Source organism: Bufo bufo, chromosome 7 (genome assembly GCF_905171765.1).
Source record: "Bufo bufo chromosome 7, aBufBuf1.1, whole genome shotgun sequence".
Taxonomy (NCBI): Eukaryota; Metazoa; Chordata; class Amphibia; order Anura; family Bufonidae; genus Bufo; species Bufo bufo.
The window spans coordinates 227,263,494-227,283,292 of NC_053395.1; positions in this window are offsets into that span (position 1 = coordinate 227,263,494).

The window sequence follows — 19,799 nt, forward strand, 5'->3', positions numbered from 1 at the left end:
ATTAAGAAAATTATTCTTTTGCAATAATAAAATGGAATAAAGTGAAATTGCATTTTCTGCCACTAAAAGCGACATAATACTAGACGTGTGGTACAACCGTCTGCGCTCGTTACATTTGCTTTGCAATTAAGATAATGCATTTGCAGCCATTAAATATAACATTTACTCTGCGAGCAGCGAGATCAACTCTGACGTCCTGAAATTATTGTTGCTGTAAATTTTTATGTTCTCGGTAAAAAAACAATGAAGTTAGTGGCATTCTGGACGCAGTTTATCTCATAAATACAAAATAATTTTCCACCAGCACCAATCGTGACGAACTGACGATGCCTAGTATGAAGCAATTGCACAGGCTTTGTATTCTGTTCATACTGAGAGCATACATATGTTCCTATGTAAAATGCTTTACACATAAAAAGAAAGGATTTAAAAAAAAAATTAAGAACTCCACTCATTACAATACCATTAGCTCTACCTCACAGCAAAAAAGGAGTGTTTGAACGGTTAATTTTTAAGGTAACACTAATAATATCCACTATGCAAAAATATAACTACTATAATACTGCCTCATATGTACAAGAATATAATTACTATAATACAGCCCCTATGTACTAGAATATAACTACTATAATACTGCTCCTATGTACAAGAATATAACTACTATAATACTGCCTCCTATGTCCAAGAATATAACTACTATAATACTGCTCCTATGTACAAGAATATAACTACTATAATACTGCTCCTATGTACAAGAATATAACTACTATAATACTGCTCCTATGTACAAAAATATAACTAATATAATACTGCTCCTATGTCCAAGAATATAACTACTATAGTACTGCTTCATTGTACAAGAATATAACTAATATAATACTGCTCCAATGTACAAGAATATAAGTACTATAATGCTGCCTCATATGTATAAGTATATACTGCCTCTTATGTACAATAATATAACTACTGTAGTACTTCCTCCTATGTACAAGAAAATAACTACTATAATACACTGCGTGCAGAATTATTAGGCAAATGAGTATTTTGACCACATCATCCTCTTTATGCATGTTGTCTTAATCCAAGCTGTATAGGCTCGAAAGCCTACTACCAATTAAGCATATTAGGTGATGTGCATCTCTGTAATGAGAAGGGGTGTGGTCTAATGACATCAACACCCTATATTAGGTGTGCATAATTATTAGGCAACTTCCTTTCCTTTGGCAAAATGAGTCAAAAGAAGGACTTGACAGGCTCAGAAAAGTCAAAAATAGTGAGATATCTTCCAGAGGGATGCAGCACTCTTAAAATTGCAAAGTTTCTGAAGCGTGATCATCGAACAATCAAGCGTTTCATTCAAAATAGTCAACAGGGTCGCAAGAAGCGTGTGGAAAAGCCAAGGCGCAAAATAACTGCCCATGAACTGAGAAAAGTCAAGCGTGCAGCTGCCAAGATGCCACTTGCCACCAGTTTGGCCATATTTCAGAGCTGCAACATCACTGGAGTGCCCAAAAGCACAAGGTGTGCAATACTCAGAGACATGGCCAAGGTAAGAAAGGCTGAAAGACGACCACCACTGAACAAGACACACAAGCTGAAACGTCAAGACTGGGCCAAGAAATATCTCAAGACTGATTTTTCTAAGGTTTTATGGACTGATGAAATGAGAGTGAGTCTTGATGGGCCAGATGGATGGGCCCGTGGCTGGATTGGTAAAGGGCAGAGAGCTCCAGTCCGACTCAGACGCCAGCAAGGTGGAGGTGGAGTACTGGTTTGGGCTGGTATCATCAAAGATGAGCTTGTGGGGCCTTTTCGGGTTGAGGATGGAGTCAAGCTCAACTCCCAGTCCTACTGCCAGTTTCTGGAAGACACCTTCTTCAAGCAGTGGTACAGGAAGAAGTCTGCATCCTTCAAGAAAAACATGATTTTCATGCAGGACAATGCTCCATCACACGCGTCCAAGTACTCCACAGCGTGGCTGGCAAGAAAGGGTATAAAAGAAGAAAATCTAATGACATGGCCTCCTTGTTCACCTGATCTGAACCCCATTGAGAACCTGTGGTCCATCATCAAATATGAGATTTACAAGGAGGGAAAACAGTACACCTCTCTGAACAGTGTCTGGGAGGCTGTGGTTGCTGCTGCACGCAATGTTGATGGTGAACAGATCAAAACACTGACAGAATCCATGGATGGCAGGCTTTTGAGTGTCCTTGCAAAGAAAGGTGGCTATATTGGTCACTGATTTGTTTTTGTTTTGTTTTTGAATGTCAGAAATGTATATTTGTGAATGTTGAGATGTTATATTGGTTTCACTGGTAAAAATAAATAATTGAAATGGGTATATATTTGTTTTTTGTTAAGTTGCCTAATAATTATGCACAGTAATAGTCACCTGCACACACAGATATCCCCCTAAAATAGCTAAAACTAAAAACAAACTAAAAACTACTTCCAAAAATATTCAGCTTTGATATTAATGAGTTTTTTGAGTTAATTGAGAACATGGTTGTTGTTCAATAAAAAAATTAATCCTCAAAAATACAACTTGCCTAATAATTCTGCACTCCCTGTACTGCTTCTATGTACAAGAATATAACTACTATAATACTGCTCCTAAGTACAAGAATATAACCACTATAATACTGCTCATATGTGCAAGAATATAACTACTATAATACTGCTCCTATGTGCAAAAATATAACTACTATAATACTGCTCCTATGTACAAGAATATAGCTACTATAATACTGCCTTCTATGTACAAGAATATAACTACTATAAAACTGCTCCTATGTACAAGAATATAGCTACTATAATAATGCCTTCTATGTACAAGAATATAACTACTATAATACTGCCTTCTATGTACAAGAATATAACTACTATAATATTGCCTTCTATGTCCAAGAATATAACTACTATAATACTGCTCCTATGTACAAGAATATAACTACTATAATACTGCTCCTATGTACAAGAATATAACTACTATAATACTGCTCCTATGTACAAGAATATAACTACTATAATACTGCTTCTATGTACAAGAATATAACTACTATAATACTGCTCCTATGTACAAGAATATAACTACTATAATACTACCTCCTATGTACACGGATATAACTACTATAATACTGCTCCTTTGTACAAGAATATAACTACTATAATACTGCTGCAATGTACAAGAATATAACTACTATAATACTGCTCCTATGTACAAGAACATAACTACTATAATCCTGCTCCTATGTACAAGCATATAATTTTTATAATACTGCCTCCTATGTACAATAATATATCTACTATAATAATGCCTCCTATGTACAAGACTATAACTAATATAATACTGTTCCTATGTACAAGAATATAACTACTGTAATACTGCTCCTATGTACAAGGATATAACTACTATAATACTTCCTCCTATGTATAAGAATATAACTACTATAATACTGCTCCTATGTATAAGAATATAACTACAATAATACTGCTCCTATGTACAAGAATATAACTACTATAATACTGCTCCTATGTATAAGAATATAACTACTATAATACTGCTCCTATATACAAGGATATAACTACTTTAATACTACCTCCTATGTAGAAGAATATAAGTACTATAATACTGCCTCCTATGTAGAAGAATATGACGACTATAATACTGCTCCTATGTACAAGAATATAACTTCTATAATACTGCTCCTATGTACAAGAATATAACTTCTATAATACTGCTCCTATGTACAAGAATATAACTACTATAATACTGCCTCCTATGTACAAGAATATCACTACTATAATACTGCTCCTATGTACAAGAATATAAGTACTATAATACTGCCCCTATGTACAAGAATATAACTACTATAATACTGCTCCTATGTACAAGAATATAACTACTATAATACTGCTCCTATGTATAAGAATATAACTACTATAATACTGCTCCTATATACAAGGATATAACTACTTTAATACTACCTCCTATGTAGAAGAATATAAGTACTATAATACTGCCTCCTATGTAGAAGAATATGACGACTATAATACTGCTCCTATGTACAAGAATATAACTTCTATAATACTGCTCCTATGTACAAGAATATAACTTCTATAATACTGCTCCTATGTACAAGAATATAACTACTATAATACTGCCTCCTATGTACAAGAATATCACTACTATAATACTGCTCCTATGTACAAGAATATAAGTACTATAATACTGCCCCTATGTACAAGAATATAACTACTATAATACTGCTCCTATGTACAAGAATATAACTACTATAATACTGCCTCCTAGCTGTGAGGACGTGTGGCAGTAGCTCTCCTGAGGCTTTGGATGTCTGGAGAAAGCCCAGGGCGGGGCCACTCTGGGTGGGGATGCTCCCCAAGCAAGGCCCAGGCTCCAAGGCCTATTCTGGGAAATAATTCCCAGACCTCTCACACCATGGATAATTATCCAAAAGTTTCTTTGGAAGGAAGGAATGTTCCGAGTGTTGCCAGTCCCAGTGCAGCAGGAAGTAAAGATGAAAAGAAAATGTTTGAAGTAAAGAAGGAGACATCATTGAGTAAGACCATGGCTGCAGGTGTGCAATCCACCCCACCCGCAGGCAGACAGAGGAGAACATCCCTGGAGAAGCAGACCATGCAGGAGAACCTGCAGCAGCCTGTCCTGATACGGTCTGACCGCACACGTTACGGGAGTGGGAACAGCGCAAAAGTCGCCAACACGACAGATGAGACCAGAGGGAATACTGAAGGAAGGCTTCATGGGGCCACAAGTGCAGTCACTGGGAAGAACCAGGGGCCCAGTCCCCAATCTGGAGATAGTGACCTTGCAGCAGTGACCACGGCTGCACCAAGTCCAGTGCAAGGACCAAGGAGCCATTCTGTGAGTACACTGCCGGCGCAACCCCCCAATACTCAGCGTGCACCTGAACTATGTCTGGCCGAGCGGATCCCAGCTCTGGTCAAGAGACTAGAGACATTAAAAAGGACAAAACTACAGCTGCAGAAACAGATAGATTGTGTCTATAAGCTAAAGGCAGCAAACCCCAACAATCAGGCCGTCCATGACAAGAAGCTGAGCTCCCTCGCTGTGCAGCTCGCTGAGACTGTGCAGGACATGGAGGCTGTACTGGAGCAGATGGGACCAGTCGCTGAAACCTTCAGGAACCAGCAAAGACTTGAGGGACATGGGGGAAGACCTGCGCCAGAACCATCTCCATCTAAACCCAAGTCTCCAACCTGTCCAGATGACACCCAGCAGGCCTGTGCAAGACCAGTCCTCAGACCAGCCAGCTTCCCTTTTGAGAAAGGGAATTTGTACAGAGAAGTGGGAGAAAGTGTCCAGCAACAGCAAGGACCTGCAGAGACTCCTCAAAAGGTACCACAAGTCCGTGGTCAGGTTCAGGCATAGAGGGGCCAAGGAGGAGTTGCCTGACAGGAGGTTTGTGGTCCGTGAACTTCTGTGCCACCAAATGGGTTTCCTGCCATCTAACATCCTGGCAGTGATAAACCTTCCTGACAGGCAGGGGTATGACGTCAGTTTTAAACTCATGTCTGACCTGGACCGCTTCTGGGCTCATTTCGCCCGGGTGAGAGATGCTGATGGCTGGAATAAGTTCAGCCTCATCCCCATCTCTAGACCAGACACAGCAAATGTCACCATAATATTCTGGAACGAGTCAGTACCACACCAGGATATTGTTGTATGGCTAAAAAGACACTGTGACCTAATGTCAGATCTGACCAAGACCAGGGACGAGGATGGCATATGGACTGGGGGTGGAAGGTCCTGGTAAAGTTACGGCAGGTTAACAACATCACCCAACATCTGCCCAACTCATTCTTTATTGGCCGGAGAAAGGGGTATGCTTCTATGCGGGTCAGCCTAAGAAAATGTTTTAAATGCGGAAAGGCCGGTCATATTGCGAGTGGTGCACCCTGGTAAAATGTAACTTATGCGGGGAGATCGGCCATGTCAGCGCCACCTGCCAGAACATCCGGTGCAACCTCTGTGGTAGGATCGGTCACTCGCACAGGGACTGTCCAGACGCCTGGCATAATGTTTGTAAGGACTTCCCTGATGAGGACTTGCTGGAAGTGGCAGATGACCTAGAGGAGGAGACGCTGTTGTCAGGGTCAGCAGTGACACCGTCCGAGCCTCAGCACAACATGGGTGACAATATAGGTGACATAGTGCCTGACCAGTCCCAGCCAGGAGACACTGAGGGGAACGGGGAGGTCACTGAGCAGGTTGTGGGCACGTCATCTTCTGCCCCTGCATCAATAAATCCGCAGAAGAAACGGAAGAAGGACAAAACCAGCCGTAAGCCTGAGGGGGAATGGACCACTGTCCAAAAACCTTCCAAAAAGAAAGTAGACCCCGGGTCAGGTGTCATGACTATTACAAATAGGTACGGTGTCCTATCTGAGTCAGACGCTGAGGAAGAGATGGAGAGAGAGTTAAAGAGGGTGGTAGATGAATTTAATGAGGACCAAGAGGGCGACAAAAAGGAAACCCCCGCGAGCTAAACGTCTGTCCGAATCAGACATGGAGACAGGTGGTCGGCAGGTGGGCTCAGACTTAGATCTATGATGATGGGGGGAATATCTCTGCTACTTGTGCTTTGCTTTGCTTTGATGGCTGACTTTACCCTTAAAGTGTTCTCCAGTAATGTGAACAGTGTCAGAGTGAGGAGGACCAGGCATGTGGTTTATGAACATCTAAGGTCTCTTGATGCTGATGTCTTTTTCTTACAAGAGACACGTTTGAATACTTTAGGACTCTTACGGGAAGCCGAGCGTGAATGGCGGTCTGGTCCATCCTTTTGGTCACTGGCTGTAGAACCAAGTGCCGGGGTCTCTATCCTCTTTAACACCAAAGATGTAACTATACATAGGTTGACAGAGGTATTGATGGGAAGGTGCCTAATTCTGGAAGTTACTATTCGGGGTAGGAGGCTCCGTCTTATAAATATCTATGGTTCGCAGACAGTGACTGAAAGGGTTAACCTTTATAATGAAGTGAAGCCATATCTCTTCACATCTATCCCTGTCATCATGGCTGGAGATTTCAATGCCACCAGGCAGGGCTGGGACAAGGCCATTTGGTGCCCAGGGCGAAGATGGCAAACTGCGCCCCCCCCCCCCCCCCCCCCCCCCCGTTTTTAAGAAAGAATCAATGTTGTTTCAAAACAAGAATATACTTAAAGCAATAGAACAAAGGACTGTGGGACTTTGAAAGTCACAGACACTATAAAGTTCCCCCCCATCATCATGTGCCAGTATAAAGTCCCCCCCATCATCATGTGCCAGTTTTGTAATAAGCCCCCCCAATGTGCCAGTAACACTATTGTAAAAAAAAACAAAAAAAAAACACTTATACTTACCTAAGTGTCAGCGATGCGATGCAGCCTCTTCCTGTGTCCCACGCTGTAATGTAAGGCTCAGGCGGCACGATGACGTCATTGCGCCGGCCTCTGATAGGCTGCCGGCCTAGTGCCTGCAGCCAGGGGCGTACATAAAAATCACTGGGCCCCATAGCAGGAATCTAAATTGGGCCCCCATTCCCCTTTTATAGCCCCTCCCTTTGTTCCATGAACTATTCTTGCTGCTGCGTTTTATAATTTATGCCATCAGGGCCGGAATGGGATTACAAAACAGCCCTGGCACACAAAAGAGGTATAATAGATGCAGATGTATATTATATACAGCAGTGTACAGTTATGTGAGGTACGCGGTATAATAGATGCAGTGTGTACAGGTATATAGTATATTCCCTAGTGTTCTGATATGTGAGGTACAGGGTATAATAGATGCAGTGTGTACAGGTATATAGTATATACAGCAGTGTACTGATATGTGAGGTACGGGGTATAATATATGCAGTGTATACAGTATATACAGTAGTGTAATATGTGAGGTACGAGGTATAATAGATGCAGTGTGTACAGGTATATAGTAAATACAGCAGTGTATTGACACCTCGTACCTCACATATCAGTACACTGCTGTATATACTATATATCTGTACACACTGCATCTATTATACCTCGTACCTCACATATATAGTATATACAGAAGTGTACTGATATCTGTACACACAGCATCTATTATACCTCATACCTCACATATCAGTGCACTGCGGTATATACTATATATCTGTACATATTGCATGTATAATACTGTGTAATATATGCAGTGTGTGTGCATGTATGTGTGTGTATCTATATATATATATATATATATATACAGAGCAGTGTATTGATGTGACACATAGAAGGTATAATACTGTAGATGCAGTGTTTATAGAAATATGTGGTCAGTTATGCATTATAGTCACTGTGAGGTACATGAGGTAGTGGTAACTGTCTGAAGTAGTATACATGAGTGAGCAATGAGTAAAAACAGGGCATGGAGGAGGGGGGGGGGTAAATGATGAAAAGTGGAGGACCTCCTCTTACCTCTCCATTCCAGTCTGTATGGATCAATACAGAGCTGCTTGTGAACTTTTAATACTTGCTGTTAGGGGTTGAAGGACCTGTGATGATGTCATCACAGGTCCTGGCAGATGTACCTTTGAAACCTAGGAACTACACCATTTTTGGTGCAGTTCCTTTGCTAGATTCTGCAGGACCTGTGATGTTGAAGATGATGTCATCACAGGTCCTGGCAGATGCACTGTTCTAACCTGGGAACTACACTTTACACTGTGCAGTTCCCTTACAGGACCTGTGATGACATCATCAAAGGTCCTTTAGCTTTAGAAAGGTAAACAGGAGTAATTAGGGGGCGGGGCCTCTCCTCCACTTTGGTGCCTGCCTGCAGCCTATCAGAGGAAAGGGAAGGGACACGCCTCTCCCTCCCCTGCACCTCCGCTGGCACAGACAGTTTACAATGGAGATGAGCGCAATGGAAGCGCTCATCTCCCTGTGCCCGGCGGCGGCTGCTCACTTGGGGGGGGGGGGGTCATTTTAGTTGGGGGGGCACATGGGGGGGCACAGCATGATGTAGGGGGGGCCGTGGCCCCCTCTGGCCCCCCCCTGGCGACGCCACTGCTGCTGGCACTTCACCTGCGCCCCCCTCCTGTCCGCAAATGGTAGCGCCCAGGGCACCCGCTCCTTCGGCCCCTGCCTTGTACCGGCCCTGCCACCAGGACATCTTGTGACAGGACCTCTAATAGGCCTCTTACCAGAGACTCCAAGGTCCTAAACAGAATTATTCAACAGGCCGGGTTGTCAGATGTGTTTGTGCAGGGTGGTCGGAAACCAAAATTTACTTATTTTTGTGGTGAAAGAAGAAGTCAGATAGATTTAGCTCTGGTGAGTCCCACAGAGACCATTGGTGAAAAAGATGAGAAGATCGTCCCTTATTCAGACCATCTGGCCTTATATTTCTGTTTAGGTGTCACAAAGTGTTCTGGGACAGGTAGAGGGTTATGGAGACTTAATTCCAGTCTATTAGAAGACCCTTCGGTTCAGAGTCATGTTCACTCTCTTATACAGAGTCAGCTAGAGAGAGTGGACTTTTATGACAATATGGCCGACTGGTGGGAGGATGTCAAGGATGAGATCAGATCCCTCTTAAAGAGACTGTCAGTTATAAAGGGGAAGAGTAAGTATGGCCAGTATCTCAAGCTGCGGAAAGAATTGGAGTCACTATATTCGGCGGGAGGGGATGACCAACAAAGGATAGACCGGCTGAAATCTGAGATAAGGCAGTATCAGTACAGCAGGTACACCTCCCTGGTTCTTGAACGGGATTATGGGACCTTAGGGTCTCCTGATCCCTTTGAGAATTGCCGGGAGCGAGTGGCAAATAAATCTGTCACCGGTCTCACTGACCCCCAGGGTGTTTTGCAAGAATCTCGGGAGGGTATCCTGGGGGTGGTGAGATCTTACTATGCTGACTTGTTTCAGAGGAAGGTTTTGGATAGAGACAAGATGACCCAATTCTTGGAGGCAACTCCGCTCCCTGATACTAATGATTTGGACTTTTCTCCTTTGACAGCAGATTTGACGGTGGCGGAGGTTAAAGAGGCAATTGATAAGTTACATCTGAAGAAGGCACCAGGTCCAGATGGGATAACAGCAGAATTCTATAGGACATTCAGAGACCTCTTGGCCCCAATCCTCGTGGATGTATATACAAATTGTCTAGAAAGTCAACTGATGCCTCCATCCATGAGAGTGTCCTCGCTGATTCTGCTGTCCAAAGGTAAAGAGCCGAGTGACATCAAGAACTGGAGGCCGATTGCCCTCTTGAATGTCGACAGAAAGATTCTGGCAAAAATTCTGTTTTCTAGATTAGTTTGTCTGTCCTCAGCACTGTTGGCAGGCTGTCAGTTTGGCACAGTAGAAGGGCGGAACATCTCTGGAGCAGTCATCTCGATAAGGGAGATGTTTGAGAGATGTAAAGCCCTGAGGGGTGGGAGATATGTTGTGAGTCTTGACCAGGCTAAAGCCTTTGACAGAGTAGATCATGAGTATCTATGGGCCACTTTGTCAAAGTACGGTATTCCGGGGCATTTCATCGATTGGCTGAAGACTCTGTATTGCGGGGCTGAGAGCTTTCCTCTGGTCAATGGTTGGCAGGGTGATACCTTCAGGGTTGAGGCAGGGGTGAGACAGGGTTGCCCACTGAGTCCACTGCTGTATGTATTTGCCTTAGACCCATTCTTGAGGTCACTGCAGGAGTGTGGCTTTCAGGGGGTGCCAGTCCCCCATTGCCTGCCCCTGAGTGTTGTTGCCTATGCGGATGATGTGACTGTAGTGATATCTAAGCCTCGTGAGGTGGAGATGTTGTCTGCGGCCATCAGAAGTTACTCGGAGGCCTCAGGGTCTCTGGTCAACCTTGAGAAGAGTCAAGCTCTCTGGATATCAGACAGTGATCCAGACTTTGATCTGCCACAATTTGTGAGAGCCTCCACCTATATTAAAATCCTAGGGGTCAAATTTGGGAGGAATGATAACGCCAAACTAAATTGGGAAGAGAAGTTGGAAGCCGGAAATGCAAAGGTTCAGCGATGGAAGAACTGGAGGCTGACCTATAGAGAAAGGGTTAAAATGTTGAAGACTTACCTGGTCCCTGTCTTCTTGTATGTCTCTGTCGTTTTTCCTTTGCCGGAATCTTTCTCCGCTAGGCTCTTTAGCCTGTTCTTCCAACTGTTGTGGGGGAACAGGTTGAACCTGATAAAAAGAGGGATCACCTACCTACAGAGGAGAGAGGGTGGGTTGGATATGCTGAATCCAAGGGTGTTCTTTGACTCCATGTTTCTAAAAGTTAATTTTGGTTGCCTGGACTCAGAGAACAGCTTCCTGTGGGTGAATAGTATCAGGGACTGGATAATGCCTTTTGCAGAGTCTTGGGTGCGAGGCGGCAGTCTCAAGAGGGGTCGATGGACGAGTGACTACCTCCCCCAGTACCTGGACTATGGACTGAAGTGTGTGAGAAGGTGGAAGATAGAGAAGTCCTACATTGAGGGTAAGCCAAGGAAAGATCTATACGTGAGGGTCTGTAGGGCTTTCTTTTGTTCTCCACTTGTCTTGAGGGATTGTGTGACTAGCACTTTACAAGAAAGTCTGAAGCTTCTCAATGGGAAACGACTCCCCGCCAAATTATTTGACATAGCTTGGTTGTCATTACATGGAAAGCTATTTGTTAGGGGTAACCTGAAATTTTTAAGTGTTTCAGATAGGAACTGTCCTCTCGGTTGTCAGCAAGAGGAGACGATGGAGCACTTAATATCTGACTGCAGGGGTGGGAGGAGAATATGGGAAGAGGTGTCACAAAAGCTAAACATCCCATTACTGCAGTCACTAACTTATGCTGATATAATCTATGCTGTTCCATCCAGAAATAGGAATGTAGACAGGGGGACAATGTACCTGATCATTTCTGTCATAAAATACTACCACTGGCACATGAGAACCCGCGTGTCTATACACAATGAGCCATTCCACCACACCACAGCCGTAAGCCAAATAATGTCTGAGCTCCAGTGGGTTAAGTCATTAGAGATAAGGAGTAACCCGAATAATAGGAAATTATGGAGAAATGTGTCTTTGGTTTAAAACAGAAAATATGATGTTATTTTGTGTGTTTTTTTTTCTCTTCTTTTTCCTCCCCAGCAAATGTGGACTTTCTAAGTTTAATATGATTCTATAGTCATTCTAGTTGAGTAGTCATTGTGTGTACAATGCCTGTTATTTTTTGTTTTTTGTAAGAATGTATTTTAATTGTATTTTTTTTGTTTGTTTTCACAATAAAAATTGCCTCCTATGTACAAGAATATCACTACTATAATACTGCTCTTATGTACAAGAATATAACTACTATAATACTGCTCCTATGTACAAGAATATAACTACTATAATACTGCTCCTATGTACAATAATATAACTTCTATAATACTGCCTCTATGTACAATAATATATCTACTATAACACTGCTCCCATGTACAAGAATATAACTACTATAATACTGCTCCTATGTACAAGAATATAACTACTATAATACTGCTCCTATGTACAATAATATAACTTCTATAATACTGCCTCTATGTACAAGAACATAACTACTATAACACTGCTCCTATGTACAAGAATATAACTACTATAATACTGCTCCTATGTACAAGAATATAACTACTATAATACTGGCTCCTATGTACAAGAATATCACTACTATAACTACAGGACGTTGTATCTGCGGCTGGGGACTTGGCATGGGACACAATTCGGGCCTTACCGGAGGTTCGTAGGCAATCCTTCCTGGCTCTTGCTGCGTTTCGCAAAGATATTGCGATCTTGAAACTCCCTCCCTTCTGCTCGGAAGAACTCACCTGGCTGGAAAAGAAACTAGTTATGCCGATCCGCCCGAAGAAGCCCTTGTCAACTCTCTACAAGGAGCTTCTCTCTTCCACACCTCCAGCGCTATCCTTTCTAACTGCCTGGGAGAAGGAGCTCTCGTTCCGCCTCTCAGAACCTGAAAAAGCATTTATCCTCTCCAATTCTCACGGATTCAGTCGTTGTATCAAAATACAGGAAAATTCCGCTACTCACACGTTGGTACAAAACGCCTGAGTTCCTTCATAATCTTAATCAGGAAATACCCGATCGGTGCTGGAGGTGTGGAACAGAGAAGGGGTCGCTTTCTCACATACGGTGGTCCTGCAGTCTAATCCGTCCCTTTTGGACACAGATTGAAAGCTTAATCGGGCACATCTGTGACTCCCATATAAGCCTAAATGCACAATTAGTCCTGCTCTGGTGCCCCAATATGTCCCTTACCCCTTCTAAGAACAACCTACCAACATTACTTCTAACTGCTGCCCGTCTGCTAATCCCTTTGCTGTGGAAGAACGATTCTGCGCCTACGCTGCTGATGTGGCAAGAGAAAGTGGATCAGATATGTCGCTTTGAAGAATTGGCTCACTGGGAATCTCACACTCGCCCTCGTTTTCTAGACATATGGAGTCCCTGGAAAGCCTATCGCCATCCAGCACCTTGAACAACCTTATAGTGGTCTAAATGATACTGCCATTATTGTATCTACCCCCTTCCCCCCCCATCCCTCTCCCTTCCTTCCTCCTTCTGGTTTGTGTTTTCTTTATCCCTGTCCGTCGTCTTGTCTGTCTATTTTTGTTTATTCCCTTCTCATTTATTTGGCTACGATTATATTTGATTGCACTAATTTGATGCCATCTGCGTATGGCGTATGCTGTACTGTTGCACTTTCTAACTATTTGCTATCTCAATAAAAAGAGATTTGGTACTACTATAATACTGCTCCTATGTATAAGAATATAACTACTATAATACTGCTCTTATGTACAAGAATATAACTACTATAATACTGCTCCTATGTACAAGAATATCACTACTATAATACTGCTCTTATGTACAAGAATATAACTACTATAATACTGCCTCCTATGTACAAGAATATAACTACTATAATACTGCTCTTATGTACAAGAATATAACTTCTATAATACTGCCTCTATGTACAAGAACATAACTACTATAACACTGCTTCTATGTACAAGAATATAACTACTATAATACTGCTCCTATGTACAAGAATATAACTACTATAATACTGCCTCCTATGTAGGAAAATATAACTACTATAATACTGCTCCTATGTACAAGAATATAACTTCTATAATACTGCTCCCTATGTACAAGAATATCACTACTATAATACTGCCTCCTATGTACAAAAATATAACTACTATAATACTGCTCCTATGTACAAGAATATAACTACTATAATACTGCCCCTATGTACAAGAATATAACTGCTATAATACTGCTCCTATGTACAAGAATATAACTCCTATAATACTGCTCCTATGTACAAGAATATAACTTCTGTAATACTGCCCCTATGTACAAGAATATAACTGCTATAATACTGCTCCTATGTACAAGAATATAACTCCTATAATACTGCCTCCTATGTACAAAAATATAACTACTATAATACTGCTCCTATGTACAAGAATATAACTACTATAATACTGCTCCTATGTACAAGAACATAACTACTATAATCCTGCTCCTATGTACAAGCATATAATTTTTATAATACTGCCTCCTATGTACAATAATATATCTACTATAATAATGCCTCCTATGTACAAGACTATAAATAATATAATACTGTTCCTATGTACAAGAATATAACTGCTATAATACTGCTCCTATGTACAAGGATATAACTACTATAATACTTCCTCCTATGTATAAGAATATAACTACTATAATACTGCTCCTATGTATAAGAATATAACTACTATAATACTGCTCCTATGTACAAGAATATAACTACTATAATACTGCTCCTATGTATAAGAATATAACTACTATAATACTGCTCCTATATACAAGGATATAACTACTTTAATACTACCTCCTATGTAGAAGAATATAAGTACTATAATACTGCCTCCTATGTAGAAGAATATGACTACTATAATACTGCTCCTATGTACAAGAATATCACTACTATAATACTGCTCTTATGTACAAGAATATAACTACTATAATACTGCTCCTATGTACAAGAATATAACTACTATAATACTGCGCCTATATACAAGAATATAACTTCTATAATACTGCCTCTATGTACAGGAATATAACTATTATAATACTGCTCCTATGTACAAGACTATAACTACTATAATACTGCTCCTATGTACAAGGATATAACTACTATAATACTGCTCCTATGTACAAGAATATAACTGCTATAATACTGCTCCTATGTACAAGAATATAACTACTATAATACTGCTCCTATGTACAAGAATATAACTACTATAATACTGCCTCCTATGTAGGAGAATATAACTACTATAATACTGCTCCTATGTACAGGAATATAACTACTATAATACTGCCTCCTATGTACAAGAATTTAACTTCTATAATACTGCTCCCTATGTACAAGAATATAACTACTATAATACTGCTCCTATGTACAAGAATATAAATACTATAATACTGCCCCTATGTACAAGAATATAACTGCTATAATACTGCTCCTATGTACAAGAATATAACTACTATAATACTGCTCCTATGTACTAGAATATAACTACTATAATACTGCTCCTATGTACAAGAATATAAATGCTATAATACTGCTCTTATGTACAAGAATATAACTACTATAATACTGCTCCTATGTACAAGAATATAACTGCTATAATACTGCTCCTATGTACAAGAATATAACTACTATAATACTGCCCCTATGTACAAGAATATATCTACTATAATACTGCTCCTATGTACAAGAATATATCTACTATAATACTGCTCCTATGTACAAGAATATAAATACTATAATACTGCCCCTATGTACAAGAATATATCTACTATAATACTGCCTCCTATGTACAAGAATATAACTGCTATAATACTGCTCCTATGTACAAGAATATAACTACTATAATACTGCTCCTATGTACAAGAATATAACTACTAAAATACTGCTCCTATGTACAAGAATATAACTACTATAATACTGCCTCCTATGTACAAGAATATAACTACTATAATTCTGTCCCCCATGTACTATAATACAACTATTATAATACTGCATGTGAGATACAATTTTATGTCTTTTAAGTCCCAATTACGAGATGATACTGTATATTTGTGATAGATAACTGGGCAGATCAATTTATCTCACATTATCCTTATATTTCATGCCTTTTTCGTTTTCTTGCCAATTTTCAAAATTAGAGATAAATGAGTGTTGTGTGTAGCGATTTGGGGCTTGTCCTCCCACATCCTGACAGATTATCATTTACACCTGAAACTGATGTAACTTGTGTGTGAATCCTCAGCTGCTTCCCAACTGATGTAGATTTCTTATTTTGCTGCACAAATTGGCAGAGGAGACCTTCGTCTTTTAATACATTTTTTGCAGTTTGCTGCAGTGGATTAAGACTTTAAAAAAAACACTGGAGGAGATTTCTTCATGGTTTGCACAGAACAATGCAATATGTGGTGTTATCAGTAATGTTGATCGCAAATATTCTAATCACAAATTTTTATTGTGAATATCGGCGATTATAGTGCTAGATTTTTTTTAATCAGTAATGGCTCTTTCACACTTGCGTTGTTGGGTTCCGGCATAGAGTTCCGTCGTCGGGGCTCTATGCCGGAAGAATCCTGATCAGGATTATCCCAATGCATTCTGAATGGAGAGAAATCCGTTCAGGATGCATCAGGATGCCTTCAGTTCCGGAACGGAACGTTTTTTGGGTGGAGAAAATACCGCAGCATGCTGCGCTTTTTGCTCCGGCCAAAAATCCTGAACACTTGCCGCAAGGCCGGATCCGAAATTAATGCCCATTGAAAGGCATTAATCCGGATCCGGCCTTAAGCTAAACGTTGTTTCGGCGCATTACCGGATCCGACGTTTAGCTTTTTCTGAATGGTTACCATGGCTTCCAGGACGCTAAAGTCCTGGTTGCCATGGTAAAGTGTAGTAGGGAGCGGGGGAGCAGTATACTTACCGTCTGTGCGGCTCCCGGGGCGCTTCAGAGTGACGTCAGGGCGCCCCACGCTCACGAATGACGTGTCGCATGGAGTATACTGCTCCCCCGCTCCCCACTACTACTATGGCAGCCAGGACTTTAATAGCGTCCTGGCTGCCATAGAAACACTGAACGCATTTTGAAGACGGATCCGTCTTCAAATGCTTTCAGTTCACTTGCGTTGTTACGGATCCGGCGGGCACCTCCGGCAAATGGAGTGCATGACGGATCCGGACAACGCAAGTGTGAAAGAGCCCTAACCTCCCTTCTTGCTTGTGGGGCAATGAGAAGGCTGCAATGTCTTTGTCTGAGCTTAGCAACATCCCTAGCAACCAATAGTAAAGTTGCCGACCCCTTACTATATAAGAATCTCCCCAGCAGCCATTGTCTGTAGTTTTATTGAGTTCTGAGAGAGAGAGAGCAGTGACATTGCTGTGCTCTGTGCTTTCCACTCATTACATTAGATAGGGGGAGATAGTCAGTGTAGGTTATATCCTGATATAGTGGAGCTGATAGGTTCCAGTGCAGGGTGTTAGGCAGTGTGATAGGGATTACTGTTTCTCTGCTGTCCATACATACAGCTACAGACATAGTGCTGTGATGTCACAACAATACTTAGTGCACCAATCAGTAATATCTACTCAGACCTGATAAAATGTGAAGTTGCATGTATTGCTCAAAAAATATGATCATCCTTATTGTCGATTTGTGCAATCATGAAAATAATGACTGGAGATCACAAATTCTAGAATTCGCGAATTTATTGAGAATATTATGTGAAAAATTTGCAAACGAATATTGCCTATGCCGCTCATCACTAGTTATCAGTGAAAGGGTTTTTTCATAAAAGCTTTTGCCTTTTTGAATGAGGTTGTTGATAAGTGACCCCCAAGCTGGGGTAAGAGGGTCATTCAAGTGCCCCAGTTCATATCATACACAGTAATGTTCCTGCAACCTGCTTGTTCGAAAGATTACATAGTTAAGACACAGGACTATTTGTAGGTTTGTTACATTGTCTTAGTGTAAATATACGATGATGGACAAAAAATCCTGCACCAAGGAGTTGTTGGAATGAAGCTTCCTCTGTGTGACTGTAATGATGAGAAATAGAAGCAATATTTCGTTGAACTTGTGACCTTGCTTAAACGCTTTAATTCATTCATTGTTGTTTATGGATGCAAGCAATGTCGTTTATTTTTTCTCTTCTCTCTCCACTTAATGTAATCTGAGTTTTCTCAAATAAAGCATTTATAACCCCAAAAAAATGAAAGAAATAGTAGCAAATATACGATGTTGGACAAAAAAAACTGCACCAAGAAGGAGTTGTTGGAATATTGGTTGCAATTTCAATATGAGAGGAAAGATGAATTTGGTTGAGGTAAAATGTGGAATAGAAAGGAGGCTCTCTAGCCTGGATACAAGATGAGATACGGCCTCCAGCCTGGATACAAGATGAGATACGGCCTCTAGCCTAGATACAAGATGAGATACAACCTCTAGCCTGGATACAAGATGAGATACGGCCTCTAGCCTGGATACAAGATGAGATACGGCCTCCAGCCTGGATACAAGATGAGATACGGCCTCTAGCCTAGATACAAGATGAGATACGGCCTCTAGCCTGGATACAAGATGAGATACGGCCTCTAGCCTGGATACAAGATGAGATACGGCCTCCAGCCTGGATACAAGATGAGATACGGCCTCTAGCCTGGATACAAGATGAGATACAGCCTCCAGCCTGGATACAAGATGAGATACGGCCTCTAGCCTGGGTACAAGACGAGATACATCCTCTAGCCTCTAGGCTGGATACAAGATGAGATACGGCCTCTAGCCTGGATACAAGATGTGATACGGCCTATTTCCTGGATACAAGATGAGATATAGACTCTAGCCTGGATACAAGAAGACATATGACCTCTAGCCTGGATACAAGATGAGATATGGCCTCTAGGTTGGATACAAGATGGGATACGGTTAGACATGGAGGCATACAGGTTCTGTATGATATCCTGCAGCACATTTGCCTACAGATGTTACAGTTGGGCTTGTAGATCCTGCAGACTTGTAGGTTGCTGAAGCTGGTGTCCATAAAGTGGGGGCAGTGTGTCGCTCCACAGCAAAGACAGGATTGAAGTGCTCACCACCATGCCTCCATACTGGAACCTGACTGTCCTCAGTTCCCAAACAGGACCTGGACTCATCACTAAATACAATACAGTTCCAGTCCACAACAATCTAGGTGTCTCAATCACGACACCACTGCAAACAAAGGCGATGGTGGCTGCCTGTCAGTGGCAGGATGAATGATGTCCACCATGATGCCATATTTCCTTTTCTTAGGCTCCTGCAAATGGTGCGGGCAGAGTCAAGCATTTGTAATGAAGGGGCCACTTGTGCCTGGATGGTGGTCTATCTGGGCTGTTCAGAGCCTGTTTGCTGTGTTTGGTCTAGATGGCAGCCAATCCATTCGAACAGCCATCTGCTTTTCTTGGTCCAATGATGCACCCCCTTTGCAAAGTCTGGGCAAAATATCTTTGAGTGCGTCGTAGAGGCATGTTTAACAGTCAACGATCTCTCACCAAGAGGTACACAACCCAAAAGTAGCATCTGAGAGCCCTTTTATAGGGAAGCAGGAGAAGCACTTTTACCCACTCTTTTGGCAAGACCCATTGTCTAATTAGACCACACCTGTCATGATTTACCTATCTGCCTG